This window comes from Melopsittacus undulatus, chromosome 3, assembly GCF_012275295.1.
Source record: "Melopsittacus undulatus isolate bMelUnd1 chromosome 3, bMelUnd1.mat.Z, whole genome shotgun sequence".
In the NCBI taxonomy this organism is placed as follows: Eukaryota; Metazoa; Chordata; class Aves; order Psittaciformes; family Psittaculidae; genus Melopsittacus; species Melopsittacus undulatus.
This window is the reverse complement of record NC_047529.1, coordinates 86,792,407-86,809,649: the sequence shown is the minus strand read 5'-3', so window position 1 is coordinate 86,809,649 and position 17,243 is coordinate 86,792,407.

The following is a 17,243-nucleotide window of genomic DNA, read 5'->3' as shown; positions in this document are numbered from 1 at the left end:
AAGCTAGATTTATGTTTTTTTTTAAACTTCACATATGGACACAATCCAAATATCTGGGGGCTGTTGTTTTGATGTTCAGATGTGCATTGTGCTGTTTAGCATACGGATTCTCTTTGTAATCAGCATACACCCAACATTTCCTTTCCAGATGGTAATGAGAAAAACCCTAAAACAAGTGTTATTAGTTACCTCCTTTATCACTCATTTTGCAAAACACTTAGTTATCATGCCAAGAGGCATAGCACAAGACCCAGAGAGCAGCCCTTCTCCTCTTGCTGACAACTGATTATTAGATGTAGCATCCCAGAAGAAATAATTTTGAAAAACCCTGTAAAACCCAGGGTGAAAAACTTCTGTAAAAAAAAAAAAAAAAGAAAAACAGAGAAGCATGAATCCCCCATTTTATGAACTATATAACCTTTCCCAGTAACGTAAATGCTGTATAATGAGAGTTATTTCACATTACCTTTACTATTGGATTTGCTTGCTCCTCTAAGCCATTTAGGTGTACAAATGCATAATCACAGCATTATACTAACAAAGCTTTTTCTTTTCTTTTGGTTTTTCTTCTGGAGAGAAAGTTAAATAGAAACGTACATCTGATTGGCCATGTGGCATTCCTATGTGGTTTTTTCTTTATAACTTGTCGTTCTTTCAGTTTCTTCTTCTTCCAGTGTTGTGTCACAATGGATAATCCGTATTCTGACAATTGTTAACACCTGACATCTTGATTTTGTTTTCTAACAAGAAAGAAGATCATTAATGTTTGTGTTGTTACCTAGCAATCTGGACAAGCTAATGTTTAGTATTAATTTTAAAGTTTCATTAAGTAAGCAATAGTATTTGAAGCCTTCCCATTTCTGTAAGTACTTCAAAGGGTGCAAAATGCTTTTCACTCCAGTCATATAAGCATTTTGAAATGAAACTGCTGCTTTCTACATGTATGTGCAGTTGTCCTAAAAAGTGGTTTTAATGGAGAGAATTGTGGCATATTCATAATTACTACTGAAAAATTCCCATTATGTGCAAATCGACAATTGTTAAATAATTTTATTCACAAAGTGAGCAATAAAAGTTCTGGTTCACCACTATTTAAACCAGCAGCAGTGGTCACTGAGGAGAGAAATGCTGCGAAATTCTTCAAGCATCTGTCTTTGGAGCAGATCAGTGTGCAAGGAAGCGCAGAGTAGACAACCCAGCACCCATGGAGATTAAGCATTTAAGTCCACAATGCTCAGTTCAGTAGTGTAAGGGCTCACATGCATGGGTACATAGAATCATAGAATTATAGAATAGTTAGGGCTGGAAAGGACCTTAAGATCATCGAGTTCCAACCCCCCTGCCATGGGCAGCGACACCTCACACTAAACTGTATCACCCAAGGCTTCATCCAACCTGGCCTTGAACACTGCCAGGGATGGAGCATTCACTACCTCCCTGGCCAACCCATTCCAGTGCCTCACCACCCTAACAGTAAAGAATTTCTTCCTTATATCCAATCTAAACTTCCCCTGTTTAAGTTTTAACCCATTACCCCTTGTCCTATCACTACAGTCCCTAATGAAGAGTCCCTCCCCAGCATCCCTGTAGGCCCCCTTCAGATACTGGAAGGCTGCTATGAGGTCTCCATGCAGCCTTCTCTTCTCCAGGCTGAAAAGCCCCAACTTTCTCAGCCTATCTTCATATAGGAGGTGCTCCAGTCCCCTGATCATCCTCGTGACCCTCCTCTGGACTTGTTCCAACAGTTCCATGTCCTTTTTGTGTTGAGGGCACCAGAACTACACACAGTACTCCAAGTGAGGTCTCATGAGAGCAGAGGGGCAGGATCACCTCCTTTGACCTGCTGGTCACGCTTCTTTTGATGCAGCCCAGAATACAGTTGGCTTTCTGGGCTGTAAACAAGGTAACTCTGCCACTCAATAAAAACCATGTCCCTGACCGCATTTAGTGTAGCCCTACCCTTAATTTCCTCCTAGACCTTCCACTGCCAAAAGTATGATGCACTCTCCCTTACTCCTATCAAGTCTATGTATGTGTATGGAGGCACCCTGTTCCCTACCCATCCTCTACAGAAAGCATTTCCACAGTCAATCAGGTTTCACGAGTATCCAAAATAAGATTTCTTTTGAAGTCCAAAAGGAGCTATTAAGTATCTGGTCTGACCACATATACAGAACATTTACCCAGTTCCCTACAACTGCAGACCAACAGCTTGCTTTGATCTGAACTGCCAGCAGTGGTCACCTACTTCTAATTCTGTTTCACTGAAGTACAGTTGTCAAGATCTGTTTCTGGACTTCACTGCACTGGATTTTAATTATTCGGCAGTTCTGTACCAGTGCGTGAGAGGCAGCGCTAGCTTATTTCCTGAGGGTGGATGTACTTGTAATGAAAATCCCCATAATTCTGCCTTCTTTCTGGTTTTTAAGTGCAGTATACAGCAAACTGTTGGTTGCAAACAGCAAAATTATTAACATTTCCTTCTAATTGTTTAAAAAATATAACAACAAACCCTTGATGCAAAGTTTATTTAAAACAAAACCATGTGATACCAATGGAAAAAAATGCAGCTCAGTAAAATCCTTTGTTGAAAGAAATATCATGAGGAGGCTTCTATATTCATTATTTGAGTCTACATTTGGCAGATAAATTTATTGACCTATGACCACTAATTAATAATAAAATCCCAGTGACACAAACCATGGAACTGTGTCAAGGACAGTGGTGACATCTCATTATCTTACATTCACAGCCCACAGCAATGTTACCTGACTAGTCCTTCACTGTTCTATCTCTCCCTGCCAGAAATCTTGTACAAAGGAAAGATGAACAGGTTCAGCTGACAGAGGAAACTCTTCCTGATATGGCGCTGGTACATGATGGGTGTAGTGGAAAAGAAGAATTGAGCTACTCAATAGCCATGTCCTCACACCCCATCCAACCACAATGCTCTCCCTCTTCTCTGGAAGAGGTAGTGGATTTGCCCCATATTAAATGGAAAGAGGAAAAAGCCATTGAGTATCACATACCCCATGACAGTATGGAGGCCAGTCTAAAAATGCTTTGGGCACATTAACTTTTCATTGCTTGTTTTTTCCTTTGCATTACCTCAATTACAAATTAAAGAAAATGTAATATCCAAACACACACACACACAAGTCCATTGAGCATACTACTTATTAATATTCACTTAGCAGCAGATAAAGATTTCTTTTCTGTTTAGTTTTATTTAATTTCATTTTTCATTCCACTCCTTTTGATTCCACTTAAAATGCTTCCTGATAATTTTATAATACTGTCATTTCAAGCTGAGAAAAATTGCATATTCACTAGATTGAGTATATTTTTCTAATAACACATCATCATTCCTGACTTTAAAAGATTTAAGAGCTTTAAAAATTTCTGGCTTCTTATCACAGGGTACAAAAGACTCTGGAAGAAGAACATCAGCTTGTCTGGGTACAGATTATCAGGAGCAGTTATAACCTTGACCAGCATGTCAATGGACTTCTTCTTGGCCAGGCTTTTTCCTATGGTTGTGTAAATCTGTGCAAGCAGTGACATAAAGGGTTAGTTAGATTGTTTCTTGGCAATTAACTAGAAAACTTGTCTTGTATGTTTATAAAGATGACACTAATAAATGGTGGATAGTTTTGAGGACTAGCAGCAAATTTGTATGGTTTTGACCCCTGTAGCAGGAGTGCTGGCAATGATACAACTCATCTCCTTGTACTGTTTGCACGTGGCCGTGCAAACAGATGTCAGCAAATGCTGAGCAAGGGATCTATCTCACTTAATGGAGCGGGGTGCAGTGACTGCCTGACCAGCTGTGAAAGCAGGAGAACCAAAGCATGGATTTATCATCTCAGATATGATCCTGTACTAGTGATTTTGGCCACAGTCTGTTGTCTCTGGATAGCATCACACTATCAGGTGGATGCGCTAGATTGGATTAGCACTATTTAGAGTTTCTTTCCACAGACTTCTGTTACTCAATGTAAATGAGGTTGGAATCAAGCAATGACATATTGTGGATATGCTAAGAAGAAGCCTAAAAGCTCTGAAAACATCTGGATAGCAGGGCTGTCCAACAGCCATAAATTCCAGAAGCTTGAGTTTGCCTCCAGGTAGCCTGGAAAGAAACTACCTCCATTTTGCCACAAGTGTGTTGAAGCCAACACATTATTAGAAAATGTTTCCATTGGAAAACTGTTGGTTTCAAATAAAACTTGTTTCATCAAAGAACCTCTTATTGCTTCCAGCCATTACTCAGGGCCTTTGTTCAATGTACCAGGCAGGCATCCACTTCTTCAAGCCCTTCTTCTTCCCATGTCTTTCTGCAGCCCAGTATATTCAATATTGTTGAAGTGTGTTTTCTCACTCCCAGCTAGTTCCTAATGTACAAACACACTAATAATCTTTATAGTGCTTGGTATCTCCTTGGTCCTTCCCTTTTAAAGAACCATTGCCCTAAAAGGCATCCACTGTCAGTGCGCAGGCAACATCCCTAGCATGCCTAATCATCCTTCCATAGCTGCTATTTACTGCCAAGTTCCTGCCTTCCTCTGTAGAAAACCTATCTTTCCAGCTCTTTCCAGCTATACTCACACCTGCCTCTTACCTTGGCTCGATTTTGAGCACCCCACAGCTTCCAGAGGTGCCCTTTCTGGAAGCATTTCTATCTATCCCTGAAACATTGCCTACTCTTGGCTTTCTAAAGGAGATGACTTCCCAAACTTCTCTTCGCCTCATCCCAGCAAGCTGGCCTTACATATAGGTACAGATATTCCCTGATTTCTGCCACTCACCACCATCATACCAGCCTTTCCCTACTTCCCCTCCTGCACCCCAGAAAAGCCCTGCACATAGTACAACTGCCCTTGCATTTCACTGTCTCCTACCTCAGAGCAGCACCATGAGGAGCTGTTTCCAACCCCCTAGAGCAGAGGGTGCTAAGTGATTGCAGAGCATGAAGAAGAAAGTGCTAGGATCAATTTGGGGAGAGTGTTTTGACCTAGAGGAGACAATTTCTATTCCTCTTCATTTAAACAGTTTTCTTCTCCCAACCACACCATAGTGGGAAACCATGTGGGGATCTTGGTGACGATTCCTTCAGACTGACATACATGTAAGGCTGTGAAGATGGCAGCAGCTCTGTGGAGAGCTATGGAGACGCCAGGACAAATAGTAACTGGCAAACTCACCAGCTCTATGTACTCCAGCCATGAGTAGACCCTGTGTGACTTCTGCTTACCCACAATTCCATGATCATAGAGCCAGGGGCTGAAGCAGTGCTGGAATGCTGACTCTCATATACCATCAAAGCAGGGAAATGCCAGAGTGCTCTGAGAGCTGTCAGGGGAGGTTTTGTCAGGAAGTGATAAATCATCATTGTTTTTCGTAAGGATTCACTTGCTCCACCAAGACATTCACACCTAATTTTTGTTAGGAAAGGTTTCTCAGCTCCAGAATGAAACCTTAAGTGGGGAGAGATGGAAAGAGAATAACCCACCTCAAACTGGCTAATAGCTAAGGCATCATAACAGAGCCTGGAATAAGGACATAGGGGAGATTGGAAACAAAGGTGTTAAATGTGCCTCTCCTATAACCTGGGTGTGTGGGTGCACTGCATGTTAGTTCATTATTTTGGAAAGCTCTGATGGCTTTGTTTCATCTCAAGGCAGAGAGGAAAACTGCTAACTTGAATCACACAACAGCTAAAAATAGACACACTGGGAAAAGCCACAGAGGTGTAGGTGGGGGCATAATGTTTATAAAACACTCATCAAAATATTTTAGCACACAGCATCTGCAGACAATTCACTTTAAAGCTGCGATGTATGGCACTTGTAGGTTGCATTTCCTTCAGTTCCTCCCACACATGACCCTTGCTGGATTTTGAGCAATGAAGCCGATACACACCTAGTAGAGTCCTCTTCCTCTTGGCACGCTCTCCCTAATACCCCTTGGAGTGTGTTAACCAACCGCAACGAAAACCAGGGAGGTTGTTCGGCGTCTTTGCGCCATCTGCTGTCTTCCACGGATCTTAGCATGCAATTCACACATTGATTGCACAAGGCACTGATTAGCTTTCATAGAAATACCATTTATAGTTATATGGTCTTGTTCCTGAGAGGTGATAGTTGCTCCGAAGACAAACCCACTGGGTTTCTTTTTCCTTTCCCCCCCCCCCCCCCCCCCATTATCACAGTCAGATTGACCTCCAACAACTCTATTCAGGATTTCTCCAAATTGTTTCCAACCCTTTAATGTGTCATCTCCCTTTGGTTTTATGTTCCAGTGTTTAATTTCCCCTGACTCAAAAAAAGTGTGCATTCTTTCTAATGACTTTTATCCCCAAATAATGTACTGTTTTTCCCCTGAGATGGAAAAGGTTCTTTAAGAAGCCAACACAATGAAAAGATAACATTCTTTGGTTTTCCACAAAGAAAGCCCACAGAGTACTCCGTGTATTCCTCGGCTACTTCCTGCATGTAAAACGATATATAATTAAACACCTTCCACAGAGCTAAAGAAAGGACCAGTGTCTAAAACTATCACCTCCAGCTGCTGGATATCAAATGTTTTGTGAGAGAAAGGCTCCTTGCCTGAAGGCTGGAGATGTTCAGCTAAACCAATATACAGCAAAAGGAAGCATGAGGCTGCCAAACTCATTACATTTCCAGAACTGTCAGCTTAATAATTGTGTAAGATACTGGATACTAGGTTAAGGTGACATGGCCATAACAGCAACTGATTTATCTTTAAAACTAGAGCCCACTTACACTTTAAGGTAAGCAAATGCTTTTCCAGTCTGAATTAATATACTTGATACTTCAACACAACAAAATAAAAGTTCAGATTGTTTCTGGTAGGAGAAAGCTATAAAGCCAAGGAAAGCTGTTACTGGAGTTTCATGGAACAAAAAGTCAGCCATTAGAACAGCCATAGGGGAGAGAGCAAAAGTGCAGCTAGCTGAAATGCATTTCTGACAGGAACTAGTACTGGATGCTAAGAGAAATAATACATGTAATGACACAGTCAGAAAGTCATTCTTTTCCCCTGTTTATACACCCATTCTTCAAAAATCAGCAGCTGTGAGTTCCTAAGGTGATGGATGCACTCCAACTACATTTAACAGGCACCAGTGGAACAATCCTTCATGATTTTCCCAATCTTCTTTTGTCTAGCTATGTGAACTTTAGTCTCCACAGCATCCTGTAGCAGTGAGTTCCCCAACTGAATTTAGTGTTATGCAAGAAGGAATTTATTACTTTTTTACTACTCCTTGACTGTCACAAGCATGATAATATTTCAGTCACCCTATAAAGACTTCTGGGTAAAAAGGTAAGTAGAAACTCAATTTCCTAATGTAAAAGCCCATGAAGAAAATAATTCCTTGAGAATAATATATATGCATTTTAGAAAGCACCTTTTAAGAGGTAAAAATTAATTCCTTTTCCCTTGATGTATTATCGTTATAAGAGACCATGCAAGTCTAAAGGATCAGAGGAGGAACACGACACCAGCAGGTATACAAAATGCACCAAAGCCACCTTCTCCCTGGATTCACCATATGCTGCTCAGCCTTCTTAAGGACAGAACCAACAGTTATTTACATGTCTTAAGTACTACTAGGTACGGTTTCGCTTCTTGGATCCATACAGGAAATTAAAAACTTACCTTAAAACTGTGGGATATAATTCAGGCATTGACACTCTTTTAAGTGTACTATGCACAGCCTACTGTGTTTTATGTACCAACATACACACATATATGTATATAGATATAATACAGTTAGATTTTTCCTTTTAATTTGGCAATTCTGAAACTATTCTAAATGGAATATCATTCAATGCCCATTAATGCAGATAAAACTCAATCAATTTAAGGTAAACAAAGACAGTATTAGTTCCCTAAAAAGTTAACCTGAATAATTCCAAAGCTTTTCTTGCTATTGTTACCCCTTATTTGGGATTACATGTTTTAAATGTTGGCATTTTACAATTGAACACAACAAATACAATATTTTTCTTGCAACATTAATTAATGGTGAAAAATTGCCTTTGCTGGTGGCAATTCATACTGTGTATATATATATATATATATATATGTATATATAAAAATATATTTCCGTGTTGGTAAGATTGGACAGATCTGTGACCTACAATTTGCATAGTCCAAACCAATGATGCCACAACACAGCACTGGTTGAAAATATTTGATGGAGCATACTTTATCACAGCATGCTGTTTCTGGCAAAACAATTTGGTAGGATCTTGTAGTTTTTCATGAAAGCAATTACATATGCTATATATATTACATGAATGAAAGATATACCTTACCTCAAACTAAAAATAGAATATATGAAATTGCCTCCTTTCTGGAATATTGTCCTGACTTATTCCTTTCACATTGTTCAAACTCACTGATATTATTCACCTAAAATATTATGTGAAACATTTTACATTTTTACAGGCAGTTTAACTCGGCCACTTCCTACCTTTAGACTACTTAATTTCCCTGCTTTATTCAGGTAATATATACCGAAGTATAGCTACAGTGTTAAGTTTAATACGGTTTACTTGCTTTTTCACCCCCGACAGAATTTACCTTGCCCTTGTCACTTGGTAACTGATTTGCAACTATAGGTTTTTGTCCACTTAGCTCTCCACAGATGTGGCGCAGTCTGGTACCATGCCATTAGATGTCACTCTGGACCATGCAAAAGAAGATCAAAGCTTGAGCTAGCATCTTCCCACAAGCAAATAACGCCAGTTTCAAAACAGGAGATACATCTTCCAAGACTTTATCTTACCCATGTGCCTTCTCTAATACCGACACCCTGGCCTCCACCTCCACGTTCCTCTGTGGCTACTGGCTGTGTTGACACAACAGCACACACTGGAAATCAGGTCTTTCATTTCACAAAAGAACACTTTCTAAGGTCTGTAGTTTTCAATCACATGGAGATACCATGAAAAAACACAGCTGTGGGGTGACTCTGGGGGGGCCGAAGGGCAATGCTGAACATGGTGCCTCAGCTGAGAGCAAATAATCCAGCTAATGAGATGTTTGGTGGTTTGGATCTGAAGCCAAATGACTAACCACTATACTCCTGCATTGCTTCTTATGGGTTCTGCTTCCTTTAGTATTTTTTGGTTAGTTGTTTGGTTTGTTTGATTATAGTTTTCTCCTGACTGAATTGTTCCCAGTGAAGCATTTCATCATTTGTTGCACCTTCCCCAGGGGAAGAGGGAAGTGATGGTAACTTTGATCTCAGAGGAAGCAATAGCAGCGGCAAGGTGAGGCACTCCCACATCTGCTGAGTAGATTCTGCTGATGCTAAAAACCTGGGGGAAAATCCCACATATTGACTTCTCATGGCAGCAGGATCAGAATCCAGCTGCATGTGTGGTGTTCATTAAATTCCCAACCTGCCAGTCTAGGGCATCATGGAGTGTTATGCATTATTATGTATAAACTGCAGGAAGCAGAGCTGTCATGTCAAAACAGGACAAATTTTAAAGTCCCCAGATTTCCTGCTGATGTGACTATTGCACACAACAGCTGTAGAGTTTTGGGCACATCCTGGAATTTCAGCCAAAGGGAAAAGACTTTGGACTTAGTTCCACTAATTATAAGCAGCTCCCAAACAGCTGAAGGTAGGACATCTTTGAAGTACTTTGTTGTCCAATCACATTTGTTTATGCCTTTTTAGACAGAGCACCTCCTATGTCACAGCAAGACAGGACTGAATTAATTTCAAAGGAAATAAAATTAAATAAAGGATTATAAAAGCCCAGAGGTTCTGCTTTCTGACAGCAGAGGCATTATAACCCTCTCAGAAGCCACACTGCATTCATATATACGTGGAAAACCAAAAGAACAGGGAGTGTGGGTATAAGCCCTGATAGTCATGTAAGCAAAGTTCACTTTGAATCAAGTGAGAAGCACAACGTTGTCAGGCTAAGCGCTCACATACCAGAAACGTCAGCCTTCATTGGAGAGCTGAGACAGTGCTCCAAGTCCAGCTGGTGTGTAAATATTGACTTGATATCAGCATCAGGTGAGGAAGAGTGTTCTTCGGGGTAGGAGTAAAGCATTTCAAACTGAGGCATTTCAAACTCAGGTGGCCCATTTTCTAGCAGGAACTTTTGTCACCTTCACCATTACAAGGGACAAGCTGCTGGAAAAAGGATAGCTGAAGTTGCACTACAACTGCTCTTCAGAAAACCTGCTGTATGATTCAGCTGGTGTCCTTGAGGGTTTGTCTAAGACAGTTTTCTTTTCAGCCTGCAAGACAGCAAAGAGTATCTTTTTGTCATGCTTTCATTCTCTTTGGCAACATTAGAAAGGGAAGTGAACATCTCCTCTTCTGTTACACCTTCTTGAGTCTCATCTTCCTTCCTCATTTTCCCATATTTATTCAGGGGACAACCAGAACCTCATGCCAAATCTCTGTCATAGGATAGATAGTAAAGTAATGCCTGCCTCTGCATTTCACCTGAAATGATAGAACAGACAACAATATGCATTTCAACATGGCTTCCAGAGGACTATAAAGACAAAGACTTATTGATGCTATCTAAATTTGATATCCTGAGAGGAGTGGATTACTGTCTTCTATTCAGGATGGAGCTGCAATGGAATACACTGACTAGCAAACAAAAAATGTGCATAAAGCAAATCTAACCTTATGAATTTTCTCTAAAGGAAGAACTTTATAGGATTTACACAAGCATGTGCTTCCAAGGAAGGAGATTTGAGCATCTAATTTAAAACATCCTGTTCTATGAAGATGGAATATTTCTTTGGGTTCCCACACATGCAGAGATGCTTTGTTTTTTCCAAGTGTTTCTGTGTTCTTCCTTAATCTTTACTGCAGCTGGTGCATCAGTGTTATTTTACAGGTATTAAAAACATATAGCAGGGTAGCTGCTAGCTGAGGTTTCAGACTCTTGATAACAAATGGCAGATGTTCTTCCTGGTAGCAATGAGGATAGCAGCTGCATCTGTTTTGGAAGTGAGAATGGAGAAAACTTGATCCACACTGATGTTTGGAGAGGGCTGGTCTTAGGGCTTCTGGCACAGCTAGCAAAGTTTAAAAAAGCACCAATGTCCCACTTAAGGTCAGAAGGACAAAAGATCTATCTTGCTGCTAATGTGGGTCTGGGCACCAACTTCTCCACCTTTGTAAGGCAAATTCTGGGTAAGGATTTCTGCCAGGTATCTAGTCTGTTGAGAAAGCTTTTGAAAAACTGTATCTATACAGAAGAGAGAAGAAATTTATCAGTGCTGCAGGAAGCAGGAATCCAGGAAGCAAGAATGGAAATGTCCTAATGGACAATTTCAGTTCAGTGAAAGAGTCTGTGCTACTTGGTCATACTTTACTCAAGTTTCTGAAGAAGGCATGGACATGAGAGCTATGGGATCTCTCCAGCAGGCTTGCACAGTGCTCTCAGGGGATGCCCAAGTCAGCACCACAATTACAAACAATGTGGCTGTGTTAGAGTACTGCTTGAGGCACAGAAATGCTCAGGGACACCAACAAAATGACACTCACACAGTCCTGCCAGGACCTGAAGCAAACTCTGGGTAAATACTGCACTGATATAGCAGCTCCCTTCAGATCTCCAAAACAGCACATGGACAGTGAGAACAGAAACAGGAGCAATCTCTCATGAGATTGAAGAATGTCAGATCTGAGAGATTATGAGCAAACATGTGCAAATAGGAGGACAAGCCACCAAATTAAAACATGACCTGAATAATTTTTGGATGTTCAGTTAATCCTTAAGTGACTTCTGATTTCCTCTATTTCTCTCCGTGCCATTAAGAATTCCGGTTGGTGGTGTGGTTTTTGGTTGTTTGGGTTTTTTTTTTTTTTTTTTCTATAGTAATTTTAAAATATCTACTTGTGGAAACACTTCCAGATAGATGCTGTAACTTCAAACCCCTTCTCCAAGCTCCAAGTTAAATTAATGCAGTGGAGCAGACAGGCAAAGCTTTGACAGAGATATAGAAATGCCTGCCCCTCACTGACATAAAAGTCATGCTTACTTTGTGGCAGTGCTGTACTTTTCTGGTTCTCTCACCAGTACATTTGGCAGTAACTGTGTATCAGTGCACAATGTTCTACAGTGCTGTATAAATACAATAATTACAAAGGTCACCACATAAGGGGCAAATGCTCCTCTGAAATTCCTTTGCCAACTCTTTGGCATTGGTATTTTGGATAACATATGTGCCCACATCACCATGCACAATTATCTCAGCCAGTAGAACAAGAGCACTAGCAATTCTTGCAGTTGTGCTGTACCCACTCCTAATGGCAGTATGTCTGCTGTCCAGAAAATCACTATAGACTGTTTCACAGGCAGCAGGTCAAGCTCAGAACAAACTTAATTCCCTGCATATTTTTCAAGCTGGATTCAGGTATATCCAAAGTAGACCTGGCTCAATAGCTTTAATAGATAATTTATATTTAGAGAGTAGTGAGCCATCACCATGCAAAATTTCCTAGCAGAGCCATAAGTGAAATACACTCTAGTGTTACTTGTGCTTCTCTAGTAAATAGAGGGTGGCATCTTTTGGGAGAAATTCTCTGCTGTCTCAGTCTTGATGCAGATTTAACCCAGCACCCTCTTGACATAAGCCTCGGACAGTTCCATAAGCTCGTCTACTCCTGGTCCATTCAAGCAAGCTCTCCACAATACCTCTGCAGCTGAGTATAAGAATATTGAGCAGGAGGTAAGACTCAAGGTGCTTATGTTATACCTTAGCACAGGTGGGAAAAGTACCTGGTATCACTGCAGCTAAAAGGACAGCAAGACAAGTAAGAGATGCCTTGTATGCACACATCAGAAAGACATGTGGAAAGAGAATGAGGTCATGTGGGTCTCCTGTTGTGAGGGATGAGATATTATGTAATTATAGTATGTACAGAGCATAATACTGTGTATTTCATACAATCCCAAATCATCTCATGTGCAGTTAACTGTGTTATATGTCTTTGAGCAATCAAATTATGATTAAGGAGTACTTGGCCATGGGTTGCTGATACTAATTTACAATAGGTGATTTTAAGAACCCACTATTTTATAAAAAGCTCCATACAATTTCCTGTCCCCTGTCTTTCCCAGATGTTCACATGACAACGTACTCTGCAGTCAGACTAGTTTAATAAAAAATCCAATTAAGAGTGTAACCAGGGAATCTTCACAGGCACCTGATGATAAACACAAATTTGCCGCAGAGGAATAATTTGAGGAGAGGATGACATGGCAAAGTCAGTGCACAGATAATATATATGTGTGTACATTTGTTCACAGATTATTCACACACAAGAAAAATTGGAAAGAGAAATGCACAAACTCCACAGCCTCAGTAGCAGAGGAATAAGAGATCAGCTATGCAACTCCCATTCATCTTCCCCATCCTGGAATGTGCAATATGTGCTTTAGCCCATCCCATTGCTGAGCACACAGTGTCTCAGTGTGCCTTTAAGTTTTCCATTTATTTTTCCACAGCTCACTAACAATTTATAACTACCCCAGTCACCACACTGCTGTAAAGACCATGATGAGTTCAGCAGGCAGTATATGCAATGGCGAAGCAAGCACTAACGGTTGGTACTGATATGCAACTGGAGGTTTACAAACCTGAAAACACACTGAGAAAATGATCTCACAGAATAAGCACCATCTTCCTGCCAGCACAGCTCTTCTGCAGTATGCCTTAGAGCAAAGAATCATTGTCTGTAAAGTAATTCAATTTTCTTTCTTAGCTGGTTTAGTTTACCTTTATAGGAAAGAAAGAAGTGAAAAAGAAATAAATAATGCTATTTTAGTTTGCCACTGCTCTTTTTAGACATCAAAAAATGAAGCAAAGGCTTTGTTGATGAGAAACATTTGCCATATTGCTCCACTGATGCAATTCTGCAGTGGTGTGATGTACACCAGTAAATTTTGCCAGTTTATGATGCTGAAGCAATCTCTGCTATAGTTTTATCAGTGACCTCTCTCTGGGACTCCAACAGGCCCCAGCTTTGGGAAACGGAGACACAATTGAAGTTCTGTGATTAATTCTTTCAGGGTAGATTCAGCAGGAAAGCATGCTCCCCAAGGCATGTTTTGCGTATGTCTGTTCCTTCATATAAACAGGGACAAAGCAATGGTGGAAAGACAGGATTCAGTATATGTGTTTTCACATGCTTCCATCCTAGTGAAAGGAAAGGATTTAACATTATGGGAATTAAATGAGGAATTTGATAAAGGCTTCTTCTCCCATCTCAGATGCTGCTGTCATTGATGTACTTCTGCGGGGATGCACACATCTAAAAATCATTTAAGTGAAAACATTTCCCAGTGGCCACAGTGCTCAGTGTGATTCTTACACACCATCAGGTAAATCTTACTAGCTCACAGAACACACAGAAATATTCCCACTAACCATTCAGGTCAATGGAGCAAACTGAATCTGCCCCATTTAATCTTTCCATTTTAAAGCATACCAAATAAAACCACACTTTCTACAAATCACCAGGTTTTTTACTTGTTTTTTCTGCTTTTTAGTGAAAGAATCCAAAAGGAGGAGGCCTTTGAGCAGCCAGCAAGCTAAGGGTGCATTATCTGAATGCATTCAATGCCTGTTAGTCAATAAAAGTACATTACCATGCCATTCTCTGCATTGCAGTCTAACCCCCACTACCTGTACAGATCTCCAATACAAATATATATGAACCACAGCTAAATCAACATGCTGTGAAACTATAAGGGGAATTCCTTTTTCATTCCATGTTCCTCCTGAATATCCTTAAGCTAATTATTTTAATAAAGTATGTTTTGTTCTGAATGCCCTCACCCAGAACCTGCAGATGTATTTGGCAAGGTTAAAATTAGTGGGTCCTTAGGCTCCAGTTTAACAAGGTATTAAAGCATGTGTCTAAATTTAAGCACAGAAGCAGTGCTTTTGAATTCAGTGGGGCCACTCACCTATTTTGAGTTAGGTGAGTGTTTACATATTTTGCTGAATAAGTGCCTTGGGGCTTTCTAACCATATGCCCTGAAAACTTTTGCCATCCTTAACTAAGCTCATAGATACATCAACCACTAAAGAACTTTTTTTCCTCCCTCTTTTTTTCTGGCATTCTGTTCTATTCTCATTGGAAAAACTATTTGAGGTCCTTTTGCACTAACTAAGCTTTAAACTACATCTGTCCAGAAAAAAACATAGTGCCCTTCCTGTATAAGAGCTCAAGTTAACCAGTGGAATCTGCAGTAGGGTATGTGGAATACTTTTTCATCTGGAACTACACACTGGTGTGTAGCTTTGCCTGTTGGAAATTCATTCCTCTTTCAAAGAAATAGGATCAGACCTTACACACACCAAGTTTTGCTTTGTTTTGTCAGAGGACTATGGAACTTTGGAAACAGGAGAAGATAAAGAATTACACACACAAAGACTTGTGAAAAGACAAAACCACATGCAAATGCTAGTTAAGAATCTGATGTGTAGCATACAATGTGAAGCAACAGAACAATTCTCTGACCGATATAACTTTAAAGGCTGTGATGGATTTATTTCTTATTAATGCTGAACAAGAGAAAAAAGAAAACTGGAATCCCTTAGACTGGAGGAAAATAAATATGATAAATGATTCCATCAACAAAACAGCAGAGACTCTTATTCCAAATATTCTTAAAAGACAGCTGTGCAACCAAAATGTATTCCCAAAATTAGCAGAAAAGCCCATAAGTAAAAACATATATGTAAGAATTATAGCAAACCCTGCAATGAGGGATTACAAATCACTTGGAGTAATCTGGCATACCAACAGAAAAGGTGGCATCTTGGATATGCAAACATGGGAACAAAGTAAAGGGAAAGCAGTAAGAAGAGCAAGTCCCAGAGAGGAGTGTCTGGAACTGTACTTCAGTGTTGCTGGAATTTGTGCTTAACATTAATGATCAGGAGGGTTTTATGAGACACTAATGAAGAAGGCTTTAAACAATATTATAACGAAATCTCCAGGTGATGTGCACTGCTAAGCATTATGAATGATAATTAGGGCATTGACCTACAAATCCTTCTTAGCAAGAGCTGAGGGGAAAATGGGCAATCAGCACCAAGTGTGCACAATGCAGTACAAGCCTACAAGCCATATCAGAGAAAGGCTAGTGCCAGAATGAACAAAACATGCCTCTCCCTAGCAGGGGCAGCAAAATGACTACACTTTCATTTCCACTTTGCCTGTGCCCCAGCCCCAGCAGCCAGCCTGGCTTCCATCAGAACAGAGAAGAGGCTGCAGAATGATAGGGAAGGTCTGTTGCCCCTCTTGGCAGCAAACTACTGATAGCTCCTCTTCAAAAGTGGCCTTACTCCTATATCTATGGGACAGCCTTCTGACTCAGCTCCCATGGCGGAAGTACCCAGCATCCACTTTTGGCATCTCGTTCTTAGAGGAGCCAAATTAAAAATTCCTTTATTTACAAAGAGTTTTACACCAACTTTGTGTCAGTGACCATGAGGAGGTACAGCAACTCTCTGAGAGCTGGCCCTAGACTAATTATACCACTGCATGTGCCCCCCAGGAACCTCTGGTTACAATCTGTTGTAAACTTAGGGCTCTTTCAGTTCAAATTATTTCTTTGTGCTTTGACTTCTTTCCTGTTAGTTTAGGGTGGAAATGCTTTCATGATCTCTGTCAAGAAGCCATTATAACCACACCAAATTGTATCTTTTTTTTCCCATTCCCTATTAGGTTCCCACATCTCCCATTCTTTCTGAATATTGATGCCCTTGATTCTGTTTCCCAGCTTATCTCTCAGGGCTCTGTCCCCAGACTCACCCTGGCTACCATGTGCCACTCTTTCTGCCTATCTGGATTTCTGGTCTTCACCACTTTCTCCATTTTCCTGTATATTCTGTATTTCTTGAGTCCCCCACCTGTGCCACCCTCCTTCACAGTTTGCTTGTCTATTTGCAGACTGATGGATATGCACGCATTTTCACATGGCCCAAAATATGATCTTTTAGTTACAAATATTTCAGTTGGAGGACATGTTAAACTTGTAAAAATCCTCAGCAAAGCCTCCTTCCTTCCCTGCAACCCCCACCATTGTGCTGGGAATGTCACAAGAGAATCAATCTGCAACCCTGCGAAAAATAAACAGAAATAAGCACAAAAACAGATGGACATCTCCTAATCCCTGGTAGCTGAAGGCAGGATTTTACTGTGT